The sequence below is a fragment of the Arachis duranensis genome, chromosome 7, assembly GCF_000817695.3.
Source record: "Arachis duranensis cultivar V14167 chromosome 7, aradu.V14167.gnm2.J7QH, whole genome shotgun sequence".
Taxonomy (NCBI): Eukaryota; Viridiplantae; Streptophyta; class Magnoliopsida; order Fabales; family Fabaceae; genus Arachis; species Arachis duranensis.
This window is the reverse complement of record NC_029778.3, coordinates 34,126,549-34,141,212: the sequence shown is the minus strand read 5'-3', so window position 1 is coordinate 34,141,212 and position 14,664 is coordinate 34,126,549.

Sequence of the window (14,664 nt, the reverse complement as noted above, 5' to 3'; positions counted from 1 at the left end):
GTCTCTTAAGACTCAAGAATAACGATCAACTCATCGGCTAGAGGTTCTTTACATAGAAAGACACCTAGAGAAGCATTACAGTTGATCGAAACAGTGGCGGCCAATAATTTCATGTATTCATCCAAAAGGTCCACTAAAAAGGGTGTGATGGCATTAGACACAATAGATGCAATCCTGGATTAGAATAGAATCATGTTCCAACAACTCTTTTCACATAGAAACTAACTAGCGCATAGGAAAGTTTCAGCTATTGGAACTCAAGCCTTATGCAACTTGTGTAGAGGAGCACACCCGAGTAAGGAGTGTGAATTGAGCAAGGAAGACCATGCATTTACTAAGCAAGTGAATTTCATGGGACACTCTTCAAGGCCATAGAATGACCCATTCTAAAAAACTTACAATCTTGGCGGGAGGAATCACCCAAATTTTGGTTGGGAAAATCAAGGGAAAAGAAACTTCAATGTTTCATATCAACAGCAAACCAATTCTTAAGAAACATCATCCCTTGAGCTTGCCGATGAAAAACTTTCTTAATCCACTGCTTTCTTTATGCAACAAACCTAAAACTTTATGCAAGAAACAAAAGCCAATTAACTTAAAAAATCAAGAAGCTTCTGTTAGAAACATAAAGGTACAAGTGGTGCAAATTACTAAGCAATTGGTAGAAAAGCCTGCAAATTCCTTTTCTAGTGACACAATCCCATAACCTAGAGTAGAACGCAAGACTATCTCGCTAAGGAGTAGAAGAGCGATTAACAAGGAGCCTCCCAAGGAGGATACAAAAAATTAAGAGAAACCAGAAGAGAAAAAGGAGGAGAATCTCAAAAAAGAAAAAACTCTTGCACCAACAGAGATTAAGAAAGAAAAAGTAAAGGCATGTGAACTAAGAATTTCATATTCTCAAAGGCTATAAAAGCAAAATCAAGAGAAGCACTTTTTCAAGTTCTTGGAGTGTTGAAGAAACTACAATCAATATCCCTTTTGCCAAAGACGTAGAACAAATGTCACTCTATGCCAAATTTACACAGAGCTACTGTCTAAGAAAAGAACCTTTAAAGAAGATGAGACAGTAGTTCTCACCAAAGAGTGTAGTATCATAATTCAAAGGAAGCTACCACAGAAGTTAACAGATCCATGTAGTTTTAAAATTTTTTGCAGCATTGGGAATGTCACCATTGGTAAAGTTCTTTGTGACTTAGAGGCAAGCATCAATTTGATGCCCCTGTCCATGGTGACAAAGCTACAAATTGAGGAGGTGAAGCCCAGAAGAATTCCATTGCAACTAGCTGACCAATCAATAAAGTTTCCATATGGGATAATGGAAAATGCATTGATCAAGGTCAGAAATTTTATTTTCCTACTGACTTTGTGATCCTCCACATGGAAGAAGATAAGGATACTTTTAACATCTTAAGAAGACCATTTTTAGCCACCAGATAAGCACTTATAGACGTCCAAAAGAGTAAGCTAACACTAAAGGTGCATGATGAACAAATGGTTTTCAATATTTTCAAAGCCATGCAACACCCTAGTGAATCGAAAAGTTGCATGAGAATTCACCTGATTGATTCTTTAGTCCAAGAAGTTATTGACAAAGAAGCCATTGGAGATCCTATCCAACACATGAATTTTGAAATGGACGAGAAAGAGGAGCTGAATAATACACATTTAATGTGAAGCAACCCGACTCCCAACCTAGCAATATCATACATCAAGCTAATGATGTTCAAACAACACTTATTGGCAGCAACCCAACCACGATCAATGTTTCTTACTTTTTCACTTTCATTAAGGAATTCTTTTAGAGTCTGCTACATTCTCCTTTTTCTTTGTTCTTTTTTATTTTTTTTCTTTTCCTTCTCCCTTTTTTAAGATGTTCCTCAAGAAAAAAAGGGAAGGAGTGTGGCGCCTAGCGCATATGCAAAGAAAGCTCCCGTTGGAGCAAATTTTAGGTGGCGCATAGCGCCTAGTGCCTAAGTCTAGCGCTGGGTACTCAAGCTTAGTTCCTTGGATCAAGCCTAGAACTCTTGATTGCTTATTTGAAGGGTGAAGCCCAATTCCACTATCTGGCATCCAGCACCAAGAAATATGTCCCTTGATGACTTCTTCACTTTCACTAATGTATCCCCTCCAAAAAGATTTTAATTCTTCTTTTTGTTATTGATTTTTGACTTATTAAAATGTTTTTTAAATAATTTCATGCATATTTACTCTTTACTTTTACTTTGTAAACTATTCACATGCATGAAAGCTTGCATTTATATATTACTGTTGTACACCATCGCTTCAAATTTCAATGCTTTTAAATTTGGCATTTAGTTTTTGTTTTTCACTTATTCCCTCTGCACACATGCACACTACACATACCATCTTGCATTCATAGCCATACAATTCATACTCCACTGAATTATAAGTTCACATGCATTCATTCATTCATTCATACCATATCACATACACTTTCAAACTTCTCCTTATCTCTCCACTTCATATTACACTTTATTTCTCATATGACCAAACTCTAAGTTTGATATTGTGGGTGTGATGTGCATACTGTGAGGTGTTAGTACAAAAACTCAAAATGTCTCTATTAAAAAAGAGAAACGAAAAGGAATTGACTACTTCATCCTTCGACACAACCCGATTCTAATCCAAAATCCATGAGGATCAGTACAGAATGTGGACAAAAGAAAAATCAGTCATTTTTTACGTAAGATTCGATTTAAACCTAGATGAGTATTCGGTCATTCAAACCAAAATCTCCTGATGGAAGTGGAGTATATGGACAAGTCCACCAAGGAGTATGGACCTTACCTTTGTCCATGAGTTCTATGCCAATGCATGGTTGACCCATGAAGAATATGCTCAAGAACTAGAGGAACCAATATTCATGAGCTATGTTTGAGACTAACCGATTGACTATAGACCTCAAAACGTCTGAAGGGTTCTCTGCATTCCTTCTCTACCTCATTCTTTTGACTCCAATTATTACAATTACTCTGCATGAATGATAAACAATAGAAGAGAGTTTGAGGTGCTTCATGATATCTGTATCCCAGGGAAACAATGGAAACTTGATGCTAGAGGGTGCCAAATCAATTAAGAAGGTCGGACCTCATCCTCGTCGCTAAAGGATGGTTGGATTTCATCCAATATTCACTTGTCCATACCTCCAATAATTCTAAAGTGACGATGGACAAAGCCATCTTAATTCACTTTACCATAACTGGGGAAGAAGTTAGAGTGGAAAATCTCATCCCTCTACATATAAGTACTATAGCCAAATCTCAGACTCAAGATCAAAGCTCAGATTCACGGGCCTCATGAAGCAGTTGGGATTTGTATTGAGCAAGATACCCTATAAAAATTGCAAGACCAATCACTGTGGTGGTAATCGAATGGAAGATAAGAAGGTAACACAGTGAAATCTAAGAAGATGTGCCACAACAACCTCTTCCACCTCTCACACCTAAATTTCAAGTAGGCTTAAGTCAACCTCAAGCTCAAGAGGTTGATGTACAAAATTTCTATCAGGAATTCTAACACATTTAGTTGGATATGACTAAAAGAATTAAATACCTATGTGTTATGGCCCATATGACACACCCGCAATAAATTCCTCCCTTTAAAAGGATGGATGAAATATAGGAACACAACATGAAAGCAAAGGAAGCCTAGAGGCAGTTGGAAGAAGTAAGAGAAAGACAAAGGATGTGGCATGCTCGAAGCCCGGAGGTAGAAGTCGAGACAGAGGAAGAAGAAGGTAGTAAGAAGAATGAACTTGGTAATCTAATTTTTCTTTTCTGGTGGTTAATTGTTTTTCTTTATTTTTTCTTTTTTTTGTTGTTCTTTTCTCTTTCTTTCCTTTCTCATTGCATCATGTTTTTTGTTCCTATTTCTTTACTTTCTTTAGTGCTTAAAATTTGTACATGTTCTCCAATACTTTATTAGTGTAAAGGGAGTGATTTTTAATGAAAAATATGAAAAATAAAAAAAAGGATTTTCAAAATAAATGTGGTTATATTTCATTGACTCAAACTATAAGAATGGATCTTGAGAAAAAGGAGATAGAATCTCCAAAAAAAAGTTCTGGAAAAATATTATAAAAATCCAAATGTCTAACTCCTTGAAGTAGTGCAGTAAAAAAAAGTATGGAAAGATCAAAAAATTCAAAAGCAATAAGGCTCTGAGAACCACTAACTAGAGCTCAGTTATGTGTTTGTGGTGCTTTTATGTCTAGAAGAGACATGGGTTAGTAAATCTGAAGAGTGTCTCATCACCCGATAACTTGGGCCAATTGGCTCAGGATTGTCGATTGAAAGCCCATATTAAGAGTTGCCTTGAGACAAAGAATTTAGAATCCAAAGAGGCTCTAGGCATCTATGTCTAGATGAATAAATTTTTAGTTATGTGCTTATGGTGTTGATTGGGTCGAGGAGAGGCTTGGGTGACTAGATCCGATGAGTACTTTATCACCCGATAACTTGGGCCAACTGGCCCGAGATTATTGATTGAAAACCTATTAAGAGATGCCTTAAGACAAAGTACTTTGAGTTAAAAACTTCAAACATCTTTTTCCGGTTAAAATTGTTAAGTAACTACTTCCAAGGTCATGCAATTTTAAGAGAATTCTCATAATACAATCCGGAATTGAGTTTTTAAATATCCTTGATTCCAGAAGTATGTAAGATTCATAAAGATAAGAGAAGTCCATGTATAATCATGAAGATTATCATAAACTCCACTTTTATTTGAATTTAAATTTACACACTCATTAATTATTTTCAATAAGATAAATTCTGTTTTCTCTTTATTTTTGCTCAAGGACAAGAAAAATTTTAAGTTTGGTTTAGTTGTTTTTAGGTTTCTTTTTTAATAGTTTTCTTAGGATTAAATCATAGTACTTATGTTTTTAGCGAAGTTTTTATGACTAATCATATATTTCAAGTTGTTTTAGAATGATTGTGTTTTCAGGATTTATTTTTAAGTAATCAAGATAAAAAAAATTAAGAAAGCACAGCTGTACTCCTAGGAGAAGAAACACAAATTAAAGCTAGCGCTAGCCTTCAAGAGGCCAAGCCCAATGGTAGCATAGGGAAGCCCAGCCCTAGGAACAGCGCCCAACGTCAGAGCCTTCAAGCCCAGCGCCCAATCCTCCAAACTTTAGCGCCCAATTGGGCGCCCAACCCCCTCCATTCAAGCCCGACGCCTTCATGACCTGGGAAGGCCAAAATGGGATGGCGTCCAACTTTGAGAAGTGGCGCCCAACGCCACCCAATTTCCACATACTAGGTGCCCAGCGCCTAAATCCAAAGCCAGACTTCAAGTGATTTTCTAACTCCTATGGATTCAAAATTTATCAAAGCCCTGAGCCAAATCATGAAGCCCAGCACCGAGTCTAATATCCACTCCTAGGGAGCTCTAAATTCAAACAAAAATTCAAGATTCAAATGATTAGTTAGCATTAACTTCTTCTAAAAAGATAAGATTTAGTTGTTAGAATTTAGATTTATATTAGATTTGAATTATTGTTTTAAATTTGAATACGTTGTTATCTTATTCTTCGGAGATAAGAAGAGAGGATTAGTTTTTAGATTTCAAAAGTCAGAAAGCTAGGTGGTGCAGAATTCAAAGTCCACAAACTTTCCGGTAAGTGCATCGGGTCATACCAAGTAATACCTCAGGTGAGTGACGGTCGTTCCCACGAGGATTGATGGATTAAGCAACAATAGTCGAATGAATCACTTAGTCAGGCAGGCAGAAAATGGTGTTTTGAGGTTCAAAAGTATTTAAACAATAATTCAGAGATTAAGTAAGCAACCAATGAATGTGATATGAAAAGTATGTGAGAAAACAATTAAGGTTTCAAAGATATTTATTTTTTCGAATTTATATTTATTACCAACTATTTTAATCATGCAAGATTCATTTTATGGCAAACTGTAATTGACTAAACCTCTAATTACTTAGTGATTTATTTAAATATAAGAGAATTCTATGTCACGTATCCTATTAAGTCCAAGCAATTAGCAATTTACGAGAAATTTACTTTCAAGCTAGTATTCAAGTGAGATAAATAAAGTAATCCTTAAAACTAAATCTACACATTAATTTAAAATAAAGTAGTAATTGTATCAATCCATAGAATAAACATAGCTTCTAACCTTGACCAAGGAGGTTTAGTTGCTAATGACTCTGAGAGAAAACTAAGGTTTAAAAAATGTGTAAAGTGTGGAATGAGGTCCAAGAGAGAAGAGAGCCTGAAGGGCTAAATCTTTTCTCTTTTATATTTAACCTAATTTTATTTTTGAATTAAATAAAACAATAATTATTAAACCTAAAAGATTGTGTTTTGGAATAAAAATAACTAAAGCAAAATAAAATACAATAAATATGACCCAAATCTAACTAATGAAACCTCTTCATAAAACTTGGATCCACGCTATTGGCGCTAAACACCAAAATCGGCATTTAGCACCCCACGAGGCAGTAAGCTTTCCAATGTTGTTGTCTTCCTGGCACTAAACGCCAGTCTCGACGTTTAGCTCCCCATGAGGTAGTGAGCTCGCACACTTTATGAAACTTGTGGCGCTAAATGCCAATGTCGTGGCGTTTAGCATCGTAATGATAAAAGAAAAGTATAGACTATTATATATCATTAGAAAACATCGGAAGTTGGCTTTCTAATGCCACTAGAACTATGTCAATTAGATCTCAATAGCTCAAGTTATGCTCAATGGAGTGCGAGGAGGTCAAGGTTTACAACATCTACTTTCTTCCTTTTTCTTCTGCACGAACTCTGTCAAACTCACCCAAATCTTTCTTGAAATTAATAAAACCACAATGTGTATCAAAGTAGCATCCAAACATGCCTTAAACACTAAAATTCTCATAAAACTTAATAATTCTATATCAAAATTACTAAGAAAATATAGAAAAGATGCTCACGCATCACTAGGATACAAATAAGTGAACATGGCTCATAGAAGACATCAATCGAGAATCCTGTATCCGTGTATTCCTCATCTTATTAGTTTAGGTTTCTTTTTCTTCTCTATCATGAGTAACTAAATGTAACAGTCTCAATTAATCCAACCGATTAATTAAGTGGTTATATTGCCAAATTTGATTCCAAAAAGTTAGAGTGAGAATTTAAGGTTTTAAACATCATTTTTGGACTCAGAGGGTCTTTCCGAGTCAAAAAATGTATTTTCTGCAAAAAAATGTGAAAGGCCGCAAACTGACAGTTGAACCGGTTGAACCGGTTCAAGTCTGCCCGGTGCTGCATGAGAAAAAGTAGAAACGGTCAAAAACCTTAGAAAAATACTAGAAATGGAAAACCGGGCGTTAATTTTAAAGGTTTGTCCCGAAGTTGGGCCAAACGGGCTAAAAAAATGCTAACGGGTTGAACCGGGGCCAAGTCCAACACATATAAAGGTTCATTTAATGAACCCTAGCCTCATAAACACACACACACACTTCAGAAATTGAGAAAGGGAGGAGAGGAAGAAGAAAACCCTTTTCACATCAATCTTCCCAAGCTCATATGTTGAGCTATAGAGCTCCGATTTGCGTTCCATCGGCGGCTACGCGTTTCTTGTGAAGAGCTCTACAAAACCCATCCAAGAAACTCTAGAGGTAAGCTCGAAATCCTCCCTATTCTTCTCTCCAAAATTTTGGGTACCTAGGGTTTTGGTTAAGTGAGTTTTTGTGATTCTTGATGTTTAGGTTCACTCTAATCCTTGCTTAGCTTTGGGTTTTGCCATCCAAATCTGTTGGAAAAGGTAAAAGGCTTTGATCTCTTGTAAACTTTTGATTTATGTTGAGCCCTAGGTTGATTTTGTGGTCATTTATATGTATATAGCTTGGTTATATGTATTTATTATGGTTTCGGTTTTCTCTATGTAGTATATAATATTCATGGACACTTAGGCTAGTGACCCATAAGATAGGATTGGATTTGAATGGTTAATGAATTGTTGGATGTAATTGTATGATGATACTTGATGAAATGATGATTTTTGAGTTTGATATTGATGATTAAAAGTGATATGATGAGGATGATTGATTTGTGAAGTTGGGGAGTGAATTATGTTGATAAATGTGATATTGGTGTTGATTGATGGGTGATGTAGATGAAAATTGTTAATGAAGTTTGATATATGAGATATAATGATATTGATGTTGTGGATGAGGAAACGTGAAGTAAAAATGTGGAAATTTTGGTGAAGTATGACATAGAGGGTTGATTTTGATGAAATGTGGAGTTTAGGAATGGTTTGGTTTGGTGTTGGTTGTGTGTTACAAAGCAATTGTGAAAATTGTGGTTTTGGGTAAAAGTTGGTTTTTAGTGAAATTTGTTTAATCATAACTTTTGCCTCAGTTTTCAAAATTGGTTGAAATTTGCTTAGAAAAGATCTTTAAAAACCCTTTAAATCGATATAAAGTTTGCAAAATTTGGAATTTTGTGGAGAAAGTTATGATCATTCAAAGTTGGTATTGAAAATTTGAAAATTCTACAAAGTTATAGAATTTTTAGTTTTCTAGTATGTGCGCACGCTCACTCTGCAAAAATTGTGACCTGTGTGTACGCACAGACCTGTGCGTCTGCACATGCAGATGCAGGCATTCTGCTTGCAGTGTTGGCACAGGTTGTGCGCGCGCACGCCAATGGAAAAATTGCAACATGTGCGTAAGCACCGACCTGTGCACACGCACACGTAGGGGAGGCCAATCTGTTGGGGGCGCTGGCACATGTTGTGCAAGTGGACAGACCCTTTTATGTTTTGACACATGTGCGTATGCACATCCCTGTGCGTACGCACACTTTTAAAAATCTCCTGGGCATGCGCACGCACACCCCTGTGCAGACGCACACGCCCTGTTTCTCAAATTTTGCTTTGTTTTCAACTATTTCACCTTCCGCACAAGATTGTGAGCTTCTATAACACCTTTTTAAGACTTCTGGACATATTTTTGGGTGGTCAAACATGGGAAATGGTTTAAGGGTTTTAGACACTATTATTTGGAAAAAAAATTAGCAAACAAAGTACTAGGTTTCTGTTGTTTTAGGGAAGGCTTGATGATGCGTGATGAATGGTTGATGAATGAGATACGATCAAGGAACTGAGATATGAATGAACAGTGGTTGAAGAGAGTCGAGGACTCTGAATGAAGTGATGGATCCATCTTGTGCTAAAAAGGTTTTGAAAACCACTGTATCAGTTTTTCATTGAGATTACGAGACGCTATGCGCCCGGTAGGGGCCGAGGTTGGATCCCGCCTGTCGAGGTAGCGGCGGCGGCGTAAGGACGGTGGATCATCCCGGTTGCGCTTAGATGTGAAGTCGGTGGCAATAGATCCCGCTCGCATCCCTTCGGATCATCATAGCGTACCAGCGCAAAACCCTGGATAGTGATCTGAGCACTATATCTCGGGGGTTCCCACACCATGAATTCGAAGGTCAACATCTCCATGGAAATGTGTCGGGTTGGCAGTTGAACCGACAATGTGATATTACAGCCAGTAGGGCAGGCATTCATCATATGCATTTTCTACCTGATTGTATGCTTTGCCGACCTGATATTGTATTCCCTATCTGTATAATATGTCTAATTGTTAATTGTATTAATTGCTATATATGCTTCTACTTGTATTTTACTTGTACTGTATATACTTGTGCTTTTACTGAGATTGAGGAGGTTCGAAGGAGGTGGCAATGGGATCACATGGCGGATCGGTTGGTGAAGGCTGTGGGACAGCGGTGTTTGATTAGAGTAGAAATTCCCTAAAATAGATTACCCTGTTATGGTACTACGGCTTAAGTTGTATTAAGGAGTTACATATTATGCTGTTTTGGTTTAGTATGATTTAAGTTTGAATTCTTGTGATGGATATGGAGTCTAGGATTGCCTTTGGTGTCCCGGGGTCTTATATCCTACATCACTGGGAATGGTTACGGATGAGCGGATATTTTATACACTTTTTGGTGGTGTTTTCATATAGTTTTTAGTAGGATTTAGCTACATTTTAGTACATTTTTATTAGATTTTACTACGAGTTTGTATGTTTTTCTATAATTTCATATACTTTCTGGCTGAAATTGAGGGACCTGAGCAAAAATCTGATTTAATGGCTGAAAAAGGTCTGCAGCTGTTGTTGGATTCTGACCTCCCTACACTCGAGATAGAATAATTGGAGCTACAGAAGTCCAAATGGCGCGCTCTCTATTGCGTTGGAAAGTAGACATCCATGGCTTTCCAGCAATATATAATAGTCCATACTTTGCCCAAGTTTTAATGACACAAACTGGCGTTCAACGCCAGCTTTCTGCCCTATTCTGGTGTTAAACGCCAGAAACAAGTTACAAACCAGAGTTAGACGCCAAAAACAGGTTTCAAACTGGCGTTTAACTATTGTCTATGCACGTGAAAGCTTTAATGTTCAGCCCAGCACACACGAAGTGGGCCCCAGAAGTGAATTTCTGCACTATCTATCTTAGTTTACTCATTTTCTATAAACCTAGGTTACTAGTTGAGTATATAAACTACTTTTAGAGATTTATTTTGTACCTCATGACATTTTTATATCTGAATTTGTATCTTTGATGGCACGAGTCATTAAACCCCATGATTGGGGGTGACGAGCTCTATTGTGTCTCGATGAATTAATGCAATTTTTTCTGTTTTCTATTCAATCATGCTTGTTTCTATTCTAAGATGTTCATTCGCACTTCAACATGATGAATGTGATGATCCGGGACACTCATCACCATTCTCAACCTATGAACGCGTACTTGACAACCACTTCCGTTCTACCTTAGATTGAATGGATGTCTCTTGGGTTCCTGGCTCACGAGTTTGACTGCCTCTCCTGACAACAGAGCATTCAAATCCGTGAGATCAGAGTCTTCGTTGTATAAGCTAGAATCAATTGGTAGCATTCCTAAGATCCGGAAAGTCTAAACCTTGTCTGTGGTATTCCGAGTAGGATCCGGGAAAGGAATGACTGTGACGAGCTTCAAACTCATAAATGCTGGGCGTGGTGACAGACGCAAAAGGATCAATGGATCCTATTCCAACATTAGTGAGAACCAACAGATGATTAGCCATATACATGGACCCTTTTCACTGAGAGGACGGCTGGTAGCCATTGACAACGGTGATCCACCAACATACAGCTTACCATGGAAGGAGACCTGCATGCGTGAAGAAGAAGACAATAGGAAAGCAGAAATCAAAAGGATAGAGCATCTCCAAAACTCCAACCCATTCTCCATTACTACGTAACAAGTATTCATTTCTTGCTCTTTCACTTTTCACAATTAAAACTAAGAACCACTATTGATATCATGACTAAGAATAATAAGATAACCATAGCTTGCTTCAAGCCGGCAATCTAAGGTATTACTTGGACGACCCAATGCACTTGCTGGTTAGTTGTGCGAAATTACATAGTGTGAGTGTAATTTTTGTGCACCAAGTTTTTGGCGCCGTTGCCAGGGATTGTTCGAGTTTGAACAACTGACGGTTTATCTTGTTACTTAGATTAGGAAAAATTTATCTTTTTGGTTTAGAGTCACTGGGATTGCATCTTTTATTATTCCTTTTAAAAATCTTTCAAAAATATTATTTTTCTTCATTAGTTTTTAATTTTTCATTGAGTCTTTTGTTTGAGTTTAGTTTCATATTTTAAGTTTAGTGTTCTCTTGTTATTTTTCTTTAATTTTCGAAAATTTATTTTTAATTTTCTAAAAGTTTTAAGTTTGGTATTCTTTTTTTTTTTGTGTTCTTGAGTCTTTGAATTTTGTTCTTGTTGTTTTTGTGAGTCTTCAAGGTGTTCTTGAGTCTTCTTTGTGTTTTGATCTTTAAATTTTTAAGTTTGGTATTCCTTGGTGTTTTCCCTCCAAAATTTTCGAAAAACAAGGAGCATTAGATCTAAAAATTTTAAGTCTTGTGTCTTTTGTGTGTTTTTCTCTTTCCTCATAAAATTCAAAAATAAAAAAATATATCATTTCCTTTAATTGCTAATAATTTTCGAATCCCTTGGGTTGACTTTGTCAAATTTTTTTTCAAATCATATCCTTTAAGATTTTTAAAATCATATCTTTTTCAAAAACATCCTAACCACTTTTTCTCTCTTCACTTTTTCAAAAATTCTTGTAAAATATTTTCAAATCTTTTTTTATTTTAGTTTTTATTATTATTTTATTTTATTATTTCAAAAAAAATTTAAATTAATATAATAAAATAAATAAAATAAATCCACATCATCTCCCTTTCTCCATCATGGACCTAAGTGGAAATGAACAGTCCAGAGGGACTCTGGGGTCATATGCTAACCCCACTACTACTTCATATGGGAGTAGTATCTGTATATCCTCCATCAGAGTCAGTAATTTTGAGTTGAATGCTCAGCTCATTATCATGGTGCAGCAAAATTGCCAGTATTCTGGTCTTCCACAGGAAGAACCTACTGAGTTTCTGGCACAGTTCTTACAAATTGCTGACACAGTACATAATAAGGAAGTAGATCAATATGTCTACAGATTATTACTATTTCCATTTGCTGTAAAAGACCAAGCTAAGAGGTGGTTAAATAACCAACATAAAGCTAGCATAAGAACATGGAAATAGTTGTCAGACAAATTCATGAATCAATATTTCCCTCCTAAGAGGATGACAAAGCTAAGGCTGGACATCCAAGGCTTTAAACAAGAGGATAATGAATCCCTCTGAGGACAGTAAGAGCCAGAAAGGAATGATTCTGGCGTTCAAACACCAGAAAAGGGTGAAAAATTGGCGTTAAACGCCTAGTGGACACCCAGTTCTGGCGTTCAAATGCCAGAAAAGGGAGAAAAATTGGCGTTAAACGCCCAACCCATGTTCAGTTCTGGCGTTCAAACACGAGAAAAGGGAGAGAATCTGGCATTAATTCTAATCCATCCCCCAATCCTAGCGTTCAAACGCCTGTGAGGGGTCAGACACTTGCAAGTGCTGATAATAACTCCCTCAAGAAGGCTTCTCAACCTACCTCTATAGGAAATAAACCTACAGCAACCAAGGTTGAAGAATACAAAGGCAAAATACATTATCCTCAGAAAATCCGCCAAGCGAAACAGGATAAATAATTTGCCCGCTTTGCAGACTATCTCAGGACTCTTGAAATCAAGATTCTGTTTGCAGAGGCACTTGAGCAAATACCCTCATATGCTAAGCTCATGAAAGAGATCTTAAGTCATAAGAAGGATTGGAGAGAAACTGAAAAAGTTTTTCTCATTGAAGAATACAGTGCAATCATTTTAAAGAGCTTACCAGAGAAGCTTAATGATCCTGGAAGCTTTATGATACCATGCACATTAGAGGGTACCTGTACCAAGACAACTCTATGTGATCTTGGGGCAAGTATCAACCTAATCCCTGCATCCACTATCAGAAAGCTTGGCTTGACTAAAGAGGTCAAACCAACCAGGATATGTCTTCAACTTGCTGATGGTTCCATTAAACACCCATAAGGCGTGATTAAAGACATGATTGTCACAGTTGGGCCATTCGCCTTTCCCACTGATTTTGTAGTGCTGGAAATGGAGGAGCACAAGAGTGCAACTCTCATTCTAGGAAGACCTTTCCTAGCAATTGGACGAACCCTCATTGACGTCCAAAAAGGGAAAGTAACCTTGAGAGTCAATAAGGATGAGTTTAGGCTGAATGCTATTGAAGCAATGAAGCACCCAGACACATCAAAAGACTACATGCGTGTTGATATTATTGACTCCCTGGTACAGGAGATCAATATGGCTGAGAGTCTCGAATTAGAGCTAGAGGATATCTTTAAAGATATCCAGCCTGATCTGGAAGAACCAGAGGAAATAAAAGAACCTCTGAGAATTCCTCAGGAAGAGGAGAAACCTCCTAAACCCGAGCTCAAACCACTACCACCATCACTGAAATATGTATTTCTGGGAGAAGGTAAAACTTTTTTTGTAATCATAAGCTCTGCCTTAGAGCCACAGGATGAGAAAGCACTAATTCAGGTGCTAGGGACACACAAGACAGCTCTTGGGTGGTCCATTAGTGATCTCAAGGGCATTAACCCAGCCAGATGCATGCACAAGATCCTACTAGAGGATAATGCCAAAGCAATGGTTCAACCACAAAGGCGGCTGAATCCAGCCATGAAGGAGGTGGTGTAGAAAGAGGTCACTAAATTACTAGAGGCTGGGATTATTTATCCCATTTCTGATAGCCCCTAGGTGAGCCCTATCCAAGTTGTACCTAAAAAGGGAGGCATGACAGTGGTTCATAATGAAAAAAATGAACTGGTTCCTACAAGAACAGTTACAGGGTGGCGTATGTGTATTGACTACAAAAGACTCGATATAGCCACCAGAAAGGATCATTTTCCTTTACCATTCATAGAACAAATGCTAGAAAGGCTAGCAGGTCATGATTATTACTGCTTTCTGGATGGCTACTCAGGCTACAACCAAATTGCAGTAGATCCCCAGGATCAAGAGAAAACAGTATTCACATGTCTATCTGGAGTATTTGCCTATAGAAGGATGCCATTTGGTCTGTGTAATGCATCGGCAACCTTTCAGAGATGATGCTCTCCATCTTCTCTGATATGGTGAAAAAATTTCTGGAAGTCTTCATGGATGACTTCCCG